Here is a 17,500-nt window from a genome sequence, read left to right as displayed (position 1 = left end):
CGGGAAGGGGACAAACCGGTGGCTCGAGGCCGAGCTGGAGTTCCAGGAGGTCGGCCTGACTCTGGAGGTTTTCCCCTTAGCATTTTACCATAGGCCAAAACGGGGGAAGTCAAAAAAGCACCCCCGGCAGATGTATGCAGAAGGGGCTGGGGGGTGACGGAGAGCGGGCTGTTGGCAGCTGTGTGGTGGCTGCTGGCAGCCGTGTGCTGGCTGCAGGGGTGGGCCTGGGCGGCTGCCGAGGGCCCCCGTAGTGCACCTACCAGTAGGGGGCTCGAGACCCAGGCTGAGCCTCCGATGTGCCCGGGCAGGACACCCAGGAGGCGGGGAGCAGCCCCCGCTGAAGTCCATGGCAGTTGGCAGAGGCGAGTCTTGGAGAAAAAACGACAAAGTCCAAACGCTCCAGGCGTGCCGGCCAGGGGTGCGGACCCGGGTGGCCGGGCCGGCGGGAGCTGCGGCTGCCGGGGCTGAGCCGAGTATTAGTGCATGTCCTGAGAACCGGGAAGGGGACAAACCGGTGGCTCCAGGCCGGGTTGGAGTTCCATGAGGTCGGCCTGACTCTGGAGGTTTTCCCCTTAGCATTTCCCCATAGGCCAAAAGGGGGGAAGTCAAAAAAGCACCCCCAGCAGATGTATGCAGAGTTGGGCTGGGGGGTGACGGAGAGCGGGCTGTTGGCAGCTGTGTGGTGGCTGCTGGCAGCCGTGTGCTGGCTGCAGGGGTGGGCCTGGGCGGCTGCGGAGGGCCCCTTCAGAGTGCACCTACCAGTAGGGGCTCAAGACCCAGGCTGAGCCTCCGATGTGCCCGGGCTGAACACCCAGGAGGCGGGCAGCAGCCCCCGCTGAAGCCCACGGCAGTTGGCAGAGATGGGTCTTTGAGAAAAAATGACAAAGTCCAAACGCTCCAGGCGCTGGCCAGGGGTGCGGACCGGGCTGGCCGGGGCCGGCGGGAGCTGCGGCTGCCGGGGCTGAGCCGAGTGCCTATGCATGTCCTGAGAACCGGGAAGGGGACAAACCGGTGGCTCGAGGCCGGGCTGGAGTTCCAGGAGGTCGGCCTGACTCTGGAGGTTTTCCCCTTAGCATTTCCCCATAGGCCAAAAGGGGGGAAGTCAAAAAAGCACCCCCAGCAGATGTATGCAGAAGGGGCTGGGGGGTGACGGAGAGCGGGCTGTTGGCAGCTGCGTGGTGGCTGCTGGCAGCCGTGTGCTGGCTGCAGGGGTGGGCCTGGGCGGCTGCGGAGGGCCCCCTGAGTGCACCTGCCAGCGGTGGTTGAAGACATTGCCTGAGCCTCCGATGTGCCCGGGCAGGACACCCGGGAGGCGGGGAACAGCCCCCGCTGAAGTCCATGGCATGTGCCAGAATCGAGTCTTGGAGAAAAAATGACAAAGTCCAAACGCTCCAGGCGCCGGCCAGGGCGGTTGACCCCGGCTGGCCGGGCCGGCGGGGGCTGCGGCTGCCGGGGCTGAGCCGAGTGTCGATGCATGTCGTGAGAACCGGGAAGGGGACAAACCGGTGGCTCGAGGCCGGGTTGGAGTTCCAGGAGGTCGGCCTGACTCTGGAGGTTTTCCCCTTGGCATTTCCCCATAGGCCAAAAGGGGGGAAGTCAAAAAAGCACCCCCAGCAGATGTATGCAGGAGGGGCTGGGGGGTGACGGAGAGCGGGCTGTTGGCAGCTGTGTGGTGGCTGCTGGCAGCCGTGTGCTGGCTGCAGGGGTGGGCCTGGGCGGCTGCCGAGGGCCCCCAAAGCGCACCTACCAGCAGTAGCTCAAGACCCAGGCTGACCCTCCGATGTGCCCGGGCAGGACACCCAGGAGGCGGGGAGCAGCCCCCGCTGAAGCCCACGGCAGTTGGCAGAGACGGGTCTTTGAGAAAAAACGACAAAGTCCAAACGCTCCAGGCGCTGGCCAGGGGTGTGCGGACCGGGCTGGCCGGGCCGGCGGGGGCTGCGGCGGCCGGTGCTTAGCCGAGTGTCAGTGCATGTCCTGAGAACCGGGAAGGGGACAAACCGGTGGCTCCAGCCCGGGTTGGAGTTCCATGAGGTCGGCCTGACTCTGGAGGTTTTCCCCTTGGCATTTTCCCATTGGCCAAAAGGGGGGAAGTCAAAAAAGCACCCCCGCCAGATGTATGCAGATGGGCTGGGGGGTGACGGAGAGCGGGCTGTTGGCAGCTGTGTGGTGGCTGCTGGCAGCCGTGTGCTGGCTGCAGGGGTGGGCCTGGGCGGCTGCGGAGGGCCCCCTGAGTGCAGCTACCAGCGGTGGCTCAAGACATTGCCTGAGCCTCCGATGTGCCCGGGCAGGACACCCAGGAGGCGGGGAGCAGCCCCCGCTGAGGTCCATGGCATGTGCCAGAGGTGAGTCTTGGAGAAAAAAAACGACAAAGTCCAAACGCTCCAGGCGCCGGGCAGGGTGGCGGACCCGGCTGGCCGGGCTGGCGGGGGCTGCGGCGGCCGGGGCTGAGCCGAGTGTCGATGCATGTCCTGAGAACCGGGAAGGGGACAAACCGGTGGCTCCAGGCCGGGTTGGAGTTCCATGAGGTCGGCCTGACTCTGGAGGTTTCCCCCCTGGCTTTTCCCCATAGGCCAAAAGGGGGGAAGTCAAAAAAGCACCCCCAGCAGATGTATGCAGAGGGGCTGGTGGGTGATGGATAGTGGGCTGTTGGCAGCTGTGTGGTGGCTGCTGGCAGCCGTGTGCTGGCTGCAGGGGTGGGCCTGGGCGGCTGCGGAGGGCCCCCGTAGTGCACCTACCAGTAGGGGGCTCGAGACCCAGGCTGAGCCTCCGATGTGCCCGGGCAGGACACCCAGGAGGCGGGGAGCAGCCCCCGCTGAAGCCCACGGCAGTTGGCAGAGATGGGTCTTGGAGAAAAAACGACAAAGTCCAAACGCTCCAGGCGTGCCGGCCAGGGGTGCGGACCCGGGTGGCCGGGCCGGCGGGAGCTGCGGCGGCCGGGGCTGAGCCGAGGGTCGATGCAGGTCCTGAGAACCGTGAAGGGGACAGACCGGTGGCTCCAGACCGGGTTGGAGTTCCAGGAGGTCGGCCTGACTCTGGAGGTTTTCCCCTTAGCTTTTCCCCATAGGCCAAAAGGGGGGAAGTCAAAAAAGCACCCCCGGCAGATGTATGCAGAGTTGGGCTGGTGGGTGACGGAGAGCGGGCTGTTGGCAGCTGTGTGGTGGCTGCTGGCAGCCGTGTGCTGGCTGCAGGGGTGGGCCTGGGCGGCTGCGGAGGGCCCCCGGAGTGCACCTACCAGTAGGGGCTGAAGACCCAGGCTGAGCCTCCGATGTGCCCGGGCAGGACACTCAGGAGGCGGGGGGCAGCCCCCGCTGAAGTCCTTGGCAGTTGGCAGAGACGAGCCTTGGAGAAAAAATGACAAAGTCCAAACGCTCCAGGCGTGCCGGCCAGGGGTGCGGACCCGGCCGGGCCGGCGAGAGCTGCGGCGGCCGGGGCAGAGCCGCGCGTCGATGCAGGTGGTGAGAACCGGTATGAGGGTAATCCTGGTCGCTCCGGGCCGAGCCAGGGTTCCAGGAGGGCGGAAGGAGCGGGCCCGTTTCCCCTGATAGCGCCGACGACGGTAAAATAAGGCCTCGCAAAACGTCAGCACGAACACCTTGTCGGGGTATAAGGGAACGAGCGGTGTGCGGTCTTTGACAAAGTGACAGTATTTCTCCAAAAAAAGCACCCCCGGCAGATGCGTGCAGACGGGGCTGGCTGGTGACGGAGAGCGGCGGGCTGTTGGCAGCAGTGTGCTGGCTGCAGGGGTGGCCCGGGGCGGCTGCGGAGGGCCCCCCAAAGTGCACCTGCCAGCAGTGGCTCAAGACCCTGGCTGAGCCTCCGATGTCCCCGGGCAGGACCCCAGCAGGCCGGGCACGGACCGCAGCTTGCCCCCTTTGCCGTCCGATGAAGCTTGCACGGTCAGAAAAAGTTTCAAAGTCCCAACGGGGGAGAGAGTGTTGACGGCGAGGGGGGCGCTGGCTGCTCCAGGGGCCGGGAGGGAGGCCCTGGAGGTCGGCCTGGGGGTGAGTGGAGCGGCCCCCGTGTGTCCCTGAGTGTCCCCCGGTCTTTGGTCGAGAGGGGGTCTCAGCCGCTAATGTGCCCGCCCGGGTACCTAGGGAGGCCGGCCTGGGGCGAGTGCAGCAGCCCCCGTGTGTCCCTGAGTGTCCCCCGGTCTTTGGTCGAGAGGGGGTCTCAGCCGCTAATGTGCCCGCCTGGGTACCTTGGGAGGCCGGCCTGGGGCGAGTGGAGCAGCCCCCGTGTGTCCCCGAGTGCCCCCCGGTCTTTGGTGGAGAGGGGGTCTCAGCCGCTAATGTGCCCGCCTCAGGGAGTCCGGCCTGGGGCGAGTGGAGCAGCCCCCGTGTGTCCCCGAGTGCCCCCCGGTCTTTGGTGGAGAGGGGGTCTCAGCCGCTAATGTGCCCGCCTCAGGGAGTCCGGCCTGGGGCGAGTGGAGCAGCCCCCGGGTGTCCCTGAGCGTCCCCCGGTCTCTGGTGGAGAGGGGGCCTCAGCCGCTAATGTGCCCGCCTCAGGGAGGCCGGCCTGGGGCGAGTGGAGCAGCCCCCGTGTGTCCCTGAGCGTCCCATGGCGTTTGCTGAAGAGGGGGTCTCAGCCGCTAATGTGCCCGCCCGGGTACCTAGGGAGGCCGGCCTGGGGTGAGTGGAGCAGCCCCCGTGTGTCCCTGAGTGTCCCCTGGCGTTTGCTGAAGAGGGGGTCTCAGCCGCTAATGTGCCCGCCTCAGGGAGGCCGGCCTGGGGCGAGTGGAGCAGCCCCCGTGTGTCCCTGAGTGTCCCCTGACGTTTGCTGAAGAGGGGGTCTCAGCCGCCAATATGGCCGCCCGGGTACCAGTGGGGGCCGGCCTGGGGCGAGTGGAGCAGCCCCCGTGTGTCCCTGAGCGTCCCCCGGTCTTTGGTGGAGAGGGGGTCTCAGCCGCTAATGTGCCCGCCTCAGGGAGGCCGGCCTGGGGCGAGTGGAGCAGCCCCCGTGTGTCCCTGTGTGTCCCCCGGTCTTTGGTGGAGAGGGGGCCTCAGCCGCTAATGTGCCCGCCTCAGGGAGGCCGGCCTGGGGCGAGTGGAGCAGCCCCCGTGTGTCCCTGAGCGTCCCCCGGTCTTTGGTCGAGAGGGGGTCTCAGCCGCTAATGTGCCCGCCTCAGGGAGGCCGGCCTGGGGCGAGTGGAGCAGCCCCCGTGTGTCCCTGAGCGTCCCCCGGTCTTTGGTGGAGAGGGGGCCTCAGCCGCTAATGTGCCCGCCTCAGGGAGGCCGGCCTGGGGCGAGTGGAGCAGCCCCCGTGTGTCCCTGAGCGTCCCCCGGTCTTTGGTCGAGAGGGGGTCTCAGCCGCTAATGTGCCCGCCTCAGGGAGGCCGGCCTGGGGCGAGTGGAGCAGCCCCCGCGTGTCCCTGAGTGTCCCCTGACGTTTGCTGAAGAGGGGGTCTCAGCCGCTAATGTGCCCGCCTCAGGGAGGCCGGCCTGGTGCGAGTGGAGCAGCCCCCGTGTGTCCCTGAGCGCCCCCCGGTCTTTGGTGGAGAGGGGGTCTCAGCCGCTAATGTGCCCGCCCGGGTACCTAGGGAGGCCGGCCTGGGGCGAGTGGAGCAGCCCCCGTGTGTCCCTGAGTGTCCCCCGGTCTTTGGTGGAGAGGGGGTCTCAGCCGCTAATGTGCCCGCCTCAGGGAGTCCGGCCTGGGGCGAGTGGAGCAGCCCCCGTGTATCCCCGAGTGCCCCCCGGTCTTTGGTGGAGAGGGGGTCTCAGCCGCTAATGTGCCCGCCTCAGGGAGTCCGGCCTGGGGCGAGTGGAGCAGCCCCCGTGTGTCCCTGAGCGTCCCCCGGTCATTGGTGGAGAGGGGGTCTCAGCTGCTAATGTGCCCGCCTCAGGGAGGCCGGCCTGGGGCGAGTGGAGCAGCCCCCGTGTGTCCCCGAGCGCCCCCCGGTCTCTGGTGGAGAGGGGGTCTCAGCCGCTAATGTGCCCGCCTCAGGGAGTCCGGCCTGGGGCGAGTGGAGCAGCCCCCGTGTGTCCCCGAGCGCCCCCCGGTCTCTGGTGGAGAGGGGGTCTCAGCCGCTAATGTGCCCGCCTGGGTACCCAGGGAGGCCGGCCTGGGGCGAGTGGAGCAGCCCCCGTGTGTCCCTGAGCGTCCCCCGGTCATTGGTGGAGAGGGGGTCTCAGCTGCTAATGTGCCCGCCTCAGGGAGGCCGGCCTGGGGCGAGTGGAGCAGCCCCCGTGTGTCCCCGAGCGCCCCCCGGTCTCTGGTGGAGAGGGGGTCTCAGCCGCTAATGTGCCCGCCTCAGGGAGTCCGGCCTGGGGCGAGTGGAGCAGCCCCCGTGTGTCCCCGAGCGCCCCCCGGTCTCTGGTGGAGAGGGGGTCTCAGCCGCTAATGTGCCCGCCTCAGGGAGTCCGGCCTGGGGCGAGTGGAGCAGCCCCCGTGTGTCCCCGAGCGCCCCCCGGTCTCTGGTGGAGAGGGGGTCTCAGCCGCTAATGTGCCCGCCCGGGTACCCAGGGAGGCCGGCCTGGGGCGAGTGGAGCAGCCCCCGTGCGTCCCTGAGCGCCCCCCTGGCGTTTGCTCAAGAGGGGGTCCCAGCCGCCAATATGGCCGCCCGGGTACCCGCGGGGGCCGCCCTGGGGCGAGTGGAGCAGCCCCCGTGTGCCCCTGAGCGCCCCCTGGCGTTCGCTGAAGAGGGGGTCTCAGCCGCCAATATGGCCGCCCGGGTGCCCGGGGGAGCGGCCTGGGGTGGCCCTGTGCAGCCTCCGGGCGCCCCTGAGTGTTTTCCAGTATCTGGCCGAGACACCCCCTGACCCTCCGACTGTGTCCGTTTGGAGCGCCTGGTGCCTGGGCACCCCCTGAGTGTTTTTCAGTATCTGGCCGAGACACCCCCTGACCCTCCGACTGTGTCCGTTTTTAGTGCCTGGTGCCTGGGCACAGACCGCGGCAGCTCCCGCTGGCCGCATTGACAGAGTGCTGAAAAAATGACAAAGTCCGAAAATGCCTGAGAACCGGGAAGGGGACAAACCGGCGGCTCCAGGCCGAGCCGGAGTTCCAGGAGGTCGGCATGATTTTGCCGGTTTCCCCATAGGAGGTGCCAAGTTGCCAAAATGGGGGAACTCAAAAAAGCACCCCCGCCAGATGTATGTAGGGGGGCTGGATGGTCGATGGGGAGTGGGTGCCTGGCAGCAGGGGCCACCCCGCGCAGGTGCCCCGGGGGGCCCGCGGGGGGCCCCCGAAGACACCCCCCCCAGCACTCGCTGAAAACCCCGTCCGAGCCGCCCGCGCTGCCCGGAGGGAGTCCCGGGAGGCCGGGCACGGCCCGCAGGTCTCTCCCTCTGCCCCCCGGTGAGGTTTGCACGGGGGGGAAAAGTTTCAAAGTCCCGACGGGGGGCGAGAGACAGTGCGGCGAGGGGTGGCGGGCTGCTCCGCGGACCCGGGGGAAGCCCGGGGAGGGCGGCCTGAGGGCGCGGAGGGCCCCCTGAGAGTGCCTACGGGTAGTAGGTGAGAAACCCTGCCTGTACCTCCCACGGGGCCCGGGCAGGGACCCCGGGAGGCCGGGCAGAGCCCGCAGGTCGCCCCCTTCCCGTCCGATGAAGCTCGCACGGTCAGAAAAGTTTCAAAGTCCCAACGGGGGGAGAGTGTTGACGGCGAGGGGGGTGCAGGCTGCTCCAGGGTCCGGGGGCAGCCCCTGGAGGTCGGCCTGGGGGTGTGGAGGGGCCCCCCTGAGAGCACCCAACAGTAGTTGCTCAAGACCCTGCCTGAGCCTCCGATGTGCCCGGGCATGAACCCCAGGAGGCGGGGAACAGCCGTGGCAGCCCCTGCTGAAGTCCTTGGCAGTTGGCAGAGGCGAGTCTTGGGGAAAAAAACGACAAAGTCCAAACGCTCCAGGCGCCGGCCAGGGGGGCGGACGTGGCTGGCCTGGCCGGCGGGTGCTGCGGCTGCCGGGGCTGAGCCGAGTGTCGATGCATCTCCTGAGAACCGGGAAGGGGACAAACCGGTGGCTCCAGTCCGAGCTGGAGTTCCAGAAGGTCGGCCTGACTCTGGAGGTTTTCCCCCTGGCTTTTCCCCATAGGCCAAAAGGGGGGAAGTCAAAAAAGCACCCCCGGCAGATGTATGCAGAAGGGGCTGGGGGGTGACGGAGAGCGGGCTGTTGGCAGCTGCGTGGTGGCTGCAGGGGTGGGCCTGGGCGGCTGCGGTGGGCCCCCTGAGTGCACCTGCCCGTGGTGGCTGAAAACCCAGGCTGAGCCTCCGATGTGCCCGGGCAGGACCCCAGGAGGCCGGGCACAGAACGCCGGTTGCCCCCCATTGCCGTTTGACGAAGCTTGCACGGTCAGAAAAGTTTCAAAGTCCCAACGGGGAGAGAGTGTTGACGGCGAGGGGGTGCTGGCAGCTCCAGCGGCCGGGGGCAACCGCTGGAGGCTGGGCCCGGACTGCGGCAGCCCCCCTTGCAGTCGAACAAAGTTTGAGGAGACGAGTCATGAAAATGACAAAGTCCAAACGCTCCAGGCGTGCCGTCCAGGGGGGCGGACCCAGCTGGTCGGACCGGCGGGAGCTGCGGCGGCCGGGGAAGAGCCGAGTGTCAATGCAGGTCACGAGAACCGGTATGAGGGTAAACCTGGCCGCTCCGGGCCGAGGCACGGTTCCAGGAGGGCGGAAGGAGCGGGCCCGCTTCCCCTGATAGCGCCGACGGCGGTAAAATAAGGCCTCGCAAAACGTCAGCACGAACACCTTGTCGGGGTATAAGGGAACGAGCGGTGTGCGGTCTTTGACAAAGTGACAGTGTTTCTCAAAAAAGCACCCCCGGCAGATGTGTGCAGACGGGGCTGGCTGGTGTGGGAGAGCGGCGGGCTGTTGGCAGCAGTGTGCTGGCTGCAGGGGTGGCCCGGGGCGGCTGCGGAGGGCCCCCAAAGCGCACCTACCAGTGGTGGCTGAAAACCCCCGCTGAGCCTCCGATGTCCCCGGGCAGGACCCCAGGAGGCCGGGCAGAGCCCGCCGCTTGCCCCCTTGCCGTTTGACGAAGCTTGCACGGTCAGAAAAGTTTCAAAGTCCCCACGGGGGGAGAGTGTTGACGGCGAGGAGGTGCTGGCTGCTCCAGGGGCCGGGGGCAACCCCTGGAGGCTGGGCACGGACTGCGGCAGCCCCCCTTGCAGTCGAACAAAGTTTGAGGAGACAAGTCATGAAAATGACAAAGTCCAAACGCTCCAGGCGCCGGCCTGGGGTGCGGACCCGGCTGGCCGGGGCCGGCGGGAGCTGCGGCGGCCGGGGCTGAGCCGAGTGTCAATGCAGGTCCTGAGAACCGGGAAGGGGACAAACCGGTGGCTCCAGGCCGGGTTGGAGTTCCAGGAGGTCGGCAGGACTCTGGAGGTTTTCCCCTTGGCATTGTCCCATTGGCCACAATGGGGGAAGTCAAAAAAGCACCCCCAGCAGATGTATGCAGAGGGGCTGGCGGGTGACGGAGAGCGGGCAGTTGGCAGCTGTGTGGTGGCTGCAGGAGGTGGGCCTGGGCGGCTGCGGAGGGCCCCCAAAGTGCACCTACCAGAAGGGGCCCAAGACCCAGGCTGAGCCTCCGATGTGCCCGGGCAGGACACCCAGGAGGCGGGGAGCAGCCCCCGCTGAGGTCCATGGCATGTGCCAGAGGCGAGTCTTGGAGAAAAAACGACAAAGTCCAAACGCTCCAGGCGCCGGGCAGGGTGGCGGACCCGGCTGGCCGGGCCGGCGGGGGCTGCGGCTGCCGGGGCTGAGCCGAGTGTCAATGCATGTCCTGAGAACCGGGAAGGGGACAAACCGGTGGCTCCAGGCCGGGTTGGAGTTCCGGGGGGTCGGCCTGACTCTGGAGGTTTTCCCCCTGGCTTTTCCCCATAGGCCAAAACGGGGGGAGCCAAAAAAGCACCCCCAGCAGATGTATGCAGGAGGGGCTGGGGGGTGACGGAGAGCGGGCTGTTGGCAGCCGTGTGCTGGCTGCAGGGGTGGGCCTGGGCGGCTGCGGAGGGCCCCCTGAGTGCACCTGCCAGCGGTGGCTCAACACCCTGGCTGAGCCTCCGATGTCCCCGGGCAGGACCCCAGGAGGCCGGGCAGAGCCCGCCGCTTGCCCCATTGCCGTTTGACGAAGCTTGCACGGTCAGAAAAGTTTCAAAGTCCCAACGGGGAGAGAGCGTTGACGGCGAGGGGGTGCTGGCTGCTCCAGGGGCCGGGGACAACCCCTGGAGGCTGGGCACGGACTGCGGCAGCCCCCCTTGCAGTCGGACAAAGTTTGAGGAGACAAGCCATGAAAATGACAAAGTCCAAACGCTCCAGGCGCCGGCCAGGGGGGCGGACCCGGCTGGCTGGGCCGGCGGGGGCTGCGGCTGCCGGGGCTGAGCCGAGTGTCAATGCAGGTCCTGAGAACCGGGAAGGGGACAAACCGGCGGCTCCAGGCCGAGCTCGAGTTCCAGAAGGTCGGCCTGACTCTGGAGGTTTTCCCCCTGGCTTTTCCCCATAGGCCAAAATGGGGGAAGTCAAAAAAGCACCCCCAGCAGATGTATGCAGAGGGGCTGGGGGGTGATGGGGAGCGGGTGTTTGGCAGCAGTGTGCTGGCTGAAGAGGTGTGCCTGGGCGGCTGCGGAGGGCCCCCTGAGTGCACCTGCCAGCGGTGGCTCAAAACCCTGGCTGAGCCTCCGATGTCCCCGGGCAGGACCCCAGCAGGCCGGGCACAGACCGCAGCCTGCCCCCCTTGCCGTTTGATGAAGCTTGCACGGTCAGAAAAGTTTCAAAGTCCCAACGGGGAGAGAGTGTTGACGCCGAGGGGGTGCTGGCTGCTCCGGTGGCAACCCCTGGAGGCTGGGCACAGACTGCGGCAGCCCCCCTTGCAGTCGAACAAAGTTTGAGGAGACAAGTCATGAAAATGACAAAGTCCAAACTGCTCCAGGCGCCGGCCAGGGGGGGCGGACCCGGCTGGCCGGGCCGGCGGGAGCTGCGGCTGACGGGGTTGAGCCGAGTGTCGATGCATGTCACGAGAACCGGCATGAGGGTAAACCTGGCCGCTCCGGGCCGAGGCACGGTTCCAGGAGGGCGGAAGGAGCGGGCCTGTTTCCCCTGATAGCGCCGACGGCGGTAAAATAAGGCCTCGCAAAACGTCAGCACGAACACCTTGTCGGGGTATAAGGGAACGAGCGGTGTGCGGTCTTTGACAAAGTGACAGTGTGTCTCAAAAAAAGCACCCCCGGCAGATGTGCGCGGACGGGGCTGGCTGGTGACGGAGAGCGGGCTGTTGGCAGCGGTGTGCCGGCTGCAGGGGTGGCCCGGGGCGGCTGCGGAGGGCCCCCTGAGAGCACCTACCAGTAGTTGCTCAACACCCTGGCTGAGCCTCCGATGTCCCCGGGCAGGACCCCAGGAGGCCGGGCACAGACCGCCGGTTGCCCCCCCCATTGCCGTTTGATGAAGCTTGCACGGTCAGAAAAGTTTCAAAGTCCCAACGGGGAGAGAGTGCTGACGGTGAGGGGGTGCTGGCTGCTCCAGGGGCCGGGAGGGAAGCCCTGGAGGTGGGCCTGGGGGTGTGGAGGGGCCCCCTGAGAGCACCTACCAGCAGTTGCTGAAGACCCTGCCTGAGCCTCCGATATCCCCGGGCAGGACCCCAGGAGGCCGGGCACAGACCGCAGCCTGCCCCCTTGCCGTTTGATGAAGCTTGCACGGTCAGAAAAGTTTCAAAGTCCCGACGGGGAGAGAGTGTTGACGGCGAGGGGGTGCTGGCTGCTCCAGGGGCCGGGGGGGGGAACCCCTGGAGGCTGGGCACGGACCGCGGCAGCCCCCCTTGCAGTAGAACAAAGTTTGAGGAGACAAGTCATGAAAATGACAAAGTCCAAACTGCTCCAGGCGCCGGCCAGGGGGGCGGACCCGGCTGGCCTGGCCGGCGGGTGCTGCGGCTGCCGGGGCTGAGCCGAGTGTCGATGCATCTCCTGAGAACCGGGAAGGGGACAGACCAGTAGCTCCAGGCCGAGCTGGAGTTCCAGGAGGTCGGCCTGACTCTGGAGGTTTTCCCCCTGGCTTTTCCCCATAGGCCAAAACGGGGGGAGGCAAAAAAGCACCCCCAGCAGATGTATGCAGAGGGGCTGGGGGGTGATGGAGAGCGGGCTGTTGGCAGCTGTGTGGTGGCTGCAGGGGTGGCCCTGGGCGGCTGAAGAGGGCCCCCTGAGTGCACCTACCAGCAGTAGCTCAAGACCCTGCCTGAGCCTCCGATGTCCCCGGGCAGGACCCCAGGAGGCCGGGCACAGACCGCAGCCTGCCCCCTTGCCGTTTGATGAAGCTTGCACGGTCAGAAAAAGTTTCAAAGTCCCAACGGGGAGAGAGTGTTGACGGCGAGGGGGCGCTGGCTGCTCCAGGGGCCCGGGGCAGCCCCTGGAGGCTGGGCACGGACCGCGGCCGCCCCCCTTGCAGTCGAACAAAGTTTGAGGAGACAAGTCATGAAAATGACAAAGTCCAAACGCTCCAGGCGTGCCGGCCAGGGGTGCGGACCCGGCCGGCCGGGCCGGCGGGGGCTGCGGCTGCCGGGGCTGAGCCGAGTGTCAATGCATGTCCTGAGAACCGGGAAGGGGACAGACCGGTGGCTCTGGGCCGAGCTGGAGTTCCAGGATGTCGGCCTGACTCTGGAGGTTTTCCCCCTGGCTTTTCCCCATAGGCCAAAATGGGGGAAGTCAAAAAAGCACCTCCAGCAGATGTATGCAGAGGGGCTGGCGGGTGACGGAGAGTGGTCTGTTGGCAGCAGTGTGCTGGCTGCATAGGTGTGCATGGGCGTCTGCGTAGGGCCCCCTGAGTGCACCTGCCAGTGGTGGCTGAAAACCCAGGCTGAGCCTCCGATGTGCCCGGGCAGGACCCCAGGAGGCCGGGCACAGACCGCAGCCTGCCCCCTTGCCGTTTGATGAAGCTTGCACGGTCAGAAAAGTTTCAAAGTCCCAACGGGGAGAGAGTGCTGACGGTGAGGGGGGTGCCGGCAGCTCCAGGGGCCGGGGGCAACCCCTGGAGGCTGGGCACGGACTGCGGCAGCCCCCCTGGCAGTCGAACAAGGTTTGAGGAGACAAGTCATGAAAATGACAAAGTCCAAACGCTCCAGGCGTGCCGGCCAGGGGAGCGGACCCGGCCGGCCGGGGCGGCGGGAGCTGCAGCTGCCGGGGCGGAGCCGAGTGTCAACGCAGGTGGTGAGATCCGGTATGAGGGTAATCCTGGTCGCTCCGGGCCGAGCCACGGTTCCAGGAGGGCGGAAGGAGCGCGCCTGTTTCACCTGATAGCGCCGACGGCGGTAAAATAAGGCCTCGCAAAACGTCACCACGAACACCTTGTCTGGGTATAAGGGAACGAGCGGTGTGTGGTCCTTGACAAAGTGACAGTATTTCTCAAAAAAGCACCCCCGGCAGATGTGCGCGGACGGGGCTGGCTGGTGATGGAGAGCGGGCTGTTGGCAGCAGTGCGCTGGCTGCAGGGGTGGCCCAGGGCGGCTGCGGAGGGCCCCCAAAGCGCACCTACCGGTGGTGGCTGAAAACCCAGGCTGAGCCTCCGATGTGCCCCGGGCAGGAACCCAGGAGGCCGGGCACAGACCACAGCTTGCCCCCTTGCCGTCCGATGAAGCTTGCACGGTCAGAAAAAGTTTCAAAGTCCCCACGGAGAGAGAGTGTTGAGGGCGAGGGGGAGCTGGCTGCTCCAGGGGCCGGGGGCAACCCCTGGAGGCTGGGCACACCCCCTTGCAGTCGAACAAAGTTCGAGGAGACAAGTCATGAAAATGACAAAGTCCAAACGCTCCAGGCGCCGGCCAGGGGGGCGGACCCGGCTGGCCGGGCTGGCGGGGGCTGCGGCTGCCGGGGCTGAGCCGAGTGTCGATGCATGTCCTGAGAACCGGGAAGGGGACAAACCAGTAGCTCCAGGCCGAGCTGGAGTTCCAGGAGGTCGGCCTGACTCTGGAGGTTTTCCCCCTGGCTTTTCCCATTGGCCAAAATGGGGGAAGTCAAAAAAGCACCCCCGGCAGATGTATGCAGAGGGGCTGGCTGGTGATGGGGAGCGGGCTGTTGGCAGCGGTGTGCTGGCTGCAGAGGTGTGCATGGGCGGCTGCGGAGGGCCCCCCGAGTGCACCTGCCCGTGGTGGCTGAAAACCCAGGCTGAGCCTCCGATGTGCCCGGGCAGGACCCCAGGAGGCCGGGCACAGAACGCCGGTTGCCCCCTTGCCGTTTGATGAAGCTTGCACGGTCAGAAAAGTTTCAAAGTCCCAACGGGGAGAGAGTGCTGACGGTGAGGGGGGTGCTGGCTGCTCCAGGGGCCGGGAGGGAGGCCCTGGAGGTGGGCCTGGGGGTGTGGCGGGGCCCCCTGAGAGCACCTACCAGCAGTTGCTCAAGACCCTGCCTGAGCCTCCGGTGTTGCAGGGCAGGACACCCATTGGCGGGGAAAAGCAGGTGGCAGCCCCTGCTGAAGTCCTTGGCAGAGATGAGTCTTTGAAAAAAATGACAAAGTCCAAACTGCTCCAGGCGCCGGTCAGGGGGGCGGACCCGGCTGGCCGGGCCGACGGGAGCTGCGGCGGCTGGGGAAGAGCCGAGTGTCAAGGCATGTCCTGAGAACCGGGAAGGGGGCAAACCAGTAGCTCCAGGCCGGGCTAGGGTTCCAGGAGGTCGGCCTGACTCTGGAGGTTTTCCCCCTGGCTTTTCCCCATAGGCCAACATGGGGGAAGTCAAAAAAGCACCCCCGGCAGATGTATGCAGAGGGGCTGGGGGGTGACGGGGAGCGGGCTGTTGGCAGCAGTGTGCTGGCTGCAGAGGGCCCCCGAGGTGCTGCACCTACCAGTAGTTGCTCAAGACCCCCCATGACCCTCCGGTGTTGCAGGTCAGGACACCCATTGGCGGGGAACAGCAGGTGGCAGCCCCTGCTGAAGTCGTTGGCAGGGATGAGTCTTTGAAAAAACGACAAAGTCCAAACGCTCCAGGCGTGCCGGCCAGGGTGGCGGACCCGGCTGGCTGGGCCGGCGGGAGCTGCGGCTGCCGGGGCTGAGCCGAGTGTCGATGTATGTCGTGAGAACCGGTATGAGGGTAATCCTGGTCGCTCCGGGCCGAGGCACGGTTCCAGGAGGGCGGAAGGAGCGGGCCCGTTTCCCCTGATAGCGCCGACGGCGGTAAATTAGGGCCTCGCAAAACGTCAGGACGAACACCTTTTTTGCATATAAGGGAACGAGCGGTGTGCGGTCCTTGACAAAGTGACTATTTCTCAATGTGCTGAGGAGTGGGGACCGCTCAAAGTCAAAGCACCGCGGCCGCCCCTCTGCCACCTCCCTGGGAGCAGAGTCATCGAGCGCGAGTGTCCCCACTCCGCCTGTCCAGGCCGCGGGGCCGACAGGCTGGCTGGCTGCCCGGGCAGACCCCGCTCTCCGAGCGGCCGGGCCCCAACGTTCGAGAGGTGTAGGAAGCCACCTTGGGGGTGCTGCGGAGGCCCCCCTGACACCGCCTCCAAGCCCTTGCTGAGAGCCCTGTCCTAGCTGCCTGCGCGGGCAGGCGGGACCCCCCAGTAGGCCGTGCACAGCCCGCGGCAGCCACTGCTGAAGCCCAGGGCAGTTGGCAGAGATGAGTCTTTGAGGAAAAACGACAAAGTCCAAACGCTCCAGGCGCCGGCCAGGGGTGCGGACCCGGCTGGACGGGCCGGCGGGAGCTGCGGCGGCTTGGGAAGAGCCGAGTGTCAATGCATGTCCTGAGAACCGGAAAGGGGACAAACTAGTAGCTCCAGGCCGGGATGGAGTTCCAGGAGGTGGGCCTGACTCCGGAGGTTTTCCCCTTGGCATTTTCCCATTGGCCACAATGGGGGAAGTCAAAAAAGCACCCCCAGCAGATGTATGCAGAGGGGCTGGCTGGTGATGGGGAGCGGGCTGTTGGCAGCGGTGTGCTGGCTGCAGAGGTGTGCATGGGCGGCTGCGGAGGGCCCCCCGAGTGCACCTGCCCGTGGTGGCTGAAAACCCAGGCTGAGCCTCCGATGTGCCCGGGCAGGACCCCAGGAGGCCGGGCACAGAACGCCGGTTGCCCCCTTGCCGTTTGATGAAGCTTGCACGGTCAGAAAAGTTTCAAAGTCCCAACGGGGAGAGAGTGCTGACGGTGAGGGGGGTGCTGGCTGCTCCAGGGGCCGGGAGGGAGGCCCTGGAGGTGGGCCTGGGGGTGTGGCGGGGCCCCCTGAGAGCACCTACCAGCAGTTGCTCAAGACCCTGCCTGAGCCTCCGGTGTTGCAGGGCAGGACACCCATTGGCGGGGAAAAGCAGGTGGCAGCCCCTGCTGAAGTCCTTGGCAGAGATGAGTCTTTGAAAAAAATGACAAAGTCCAAACTGCTCCAGGCGCCGGTCAGGGGGGCGGACCCGGCTGGCCGGGCCGACGGGAGCTGCGGCGGCTGGGGAAGAGCCGAGTGTCAAGGCATGTCCTGAGAACCGGGAAGGGGGCAAACCAGTAGCTCCAGGCCGGGCTAGGGTTCCAGGAGGTCGGCCTGACTCTGGAGGTTTTCCCCCTGGCTTTTCCCCATAGGCCAACATGGGGGAAGTCAAAAAAGCACCCCCGGCAGATGTATGCAGAGGGGCTGGGGGGTGACGGGGAGCGGGCTGTTGGCAGCAGTGTGCTGGCTGCAGAGGGCCCCCGAGGTGCTGCACCTACCAGTAGTTGCTCAAGACCCCCCATGACCCTCCGGTGTTGCAGGTCAGGACACCCATTGGCGGGGAACAGCAGGTGGCAGCCCCTGCTGAAGTCGTTGGCAGGGATGAGTCTTTGAAAAAACGACAAAGTCCAAACGCTCCAGGCGTGCCGGCCAGGGTGGCGGACCCGGCTGGCTGGGCCGGCGGGAGCTGCGGCTGCCGGGGCTGAGCCGAGTGTCGATGTATGTCGTGAGAACCGGTATGAGGGTAATCCTGGTCGCTCCGGGCCGAGGCACGGTTCCAGGAGGGCGGAAGGAGCGGGCCCGTTTCCCCTGATAGCGCCGACGGCGGTAAATTAGGGCCTCGCAAAACGTCAGGACGAACACCTTTTTTGCATATAAGGGAACGAGCGGTGTGCGGTCCTTGACAAAGTGACTATTTCTCAATGTGCTGAGGAGTGGGGACCGCTCAAAGTCAAAGCACCGCGGCCGCCCCTCTGCCACCTCCCTGGGAGCAGAGTCATCGAGCGCGAGTGTCCCCACTCCGCCTGTCCAGGCCGCGGGGCCGACAGGCTGGCTGGCTGCCCGGGCAGACCCCGCTCTCCGAGCGGCCGGGCCCCAACGTTCGAGAGGTGTAGGAAGCCACCTTGGGGGTGCTGCGGAGGCCCCCCTGACACCGCCTCCAAGCCCTTGCTGAGAGCCCTGTCCTAGCTGCCTGCGCGGGCAGGCGGGACCCCCCAGTAGGCCGTGCACAGCCCGCGGCAGCCACTGCTGAAGCCCAGGGCAGTTGGCAGAGATGAGTCTTTGAGGAAAAACGACAAAGTCCAAACGCTCCAGGCGCCGGCCAGGGGTGCGGACCCGGCTGGACGGGCCGGCGGGAGCTGCGGCGGCTTGGGAAGAGCCGAGTGTCAATGCATGTCCTGAGAACCGGAAAGGGGACAAACTAGTA

The sequence above is a fragment of the Eleutherodactylus coqui genome, unplaced genomic scaffold (assembly GCF_035609145.1).
Source record: "Eleutherodactylus coqui strain aEleCoq1 unplaced genomic scaffold, aEleCoq1.hap1 HAP1_SCAFFOLD_455, whole genome shotgun sequence".
Classification (NCBI taxonomy): Eukaryota; Metazoa; Chordata; class Amphibia; order Anura; family Eleutherodactylidae; genus Eleutherodactylus; species Eleutherodactylus coqui.
Note: the sequence above shows the minus strand (reverse complement) of the source record.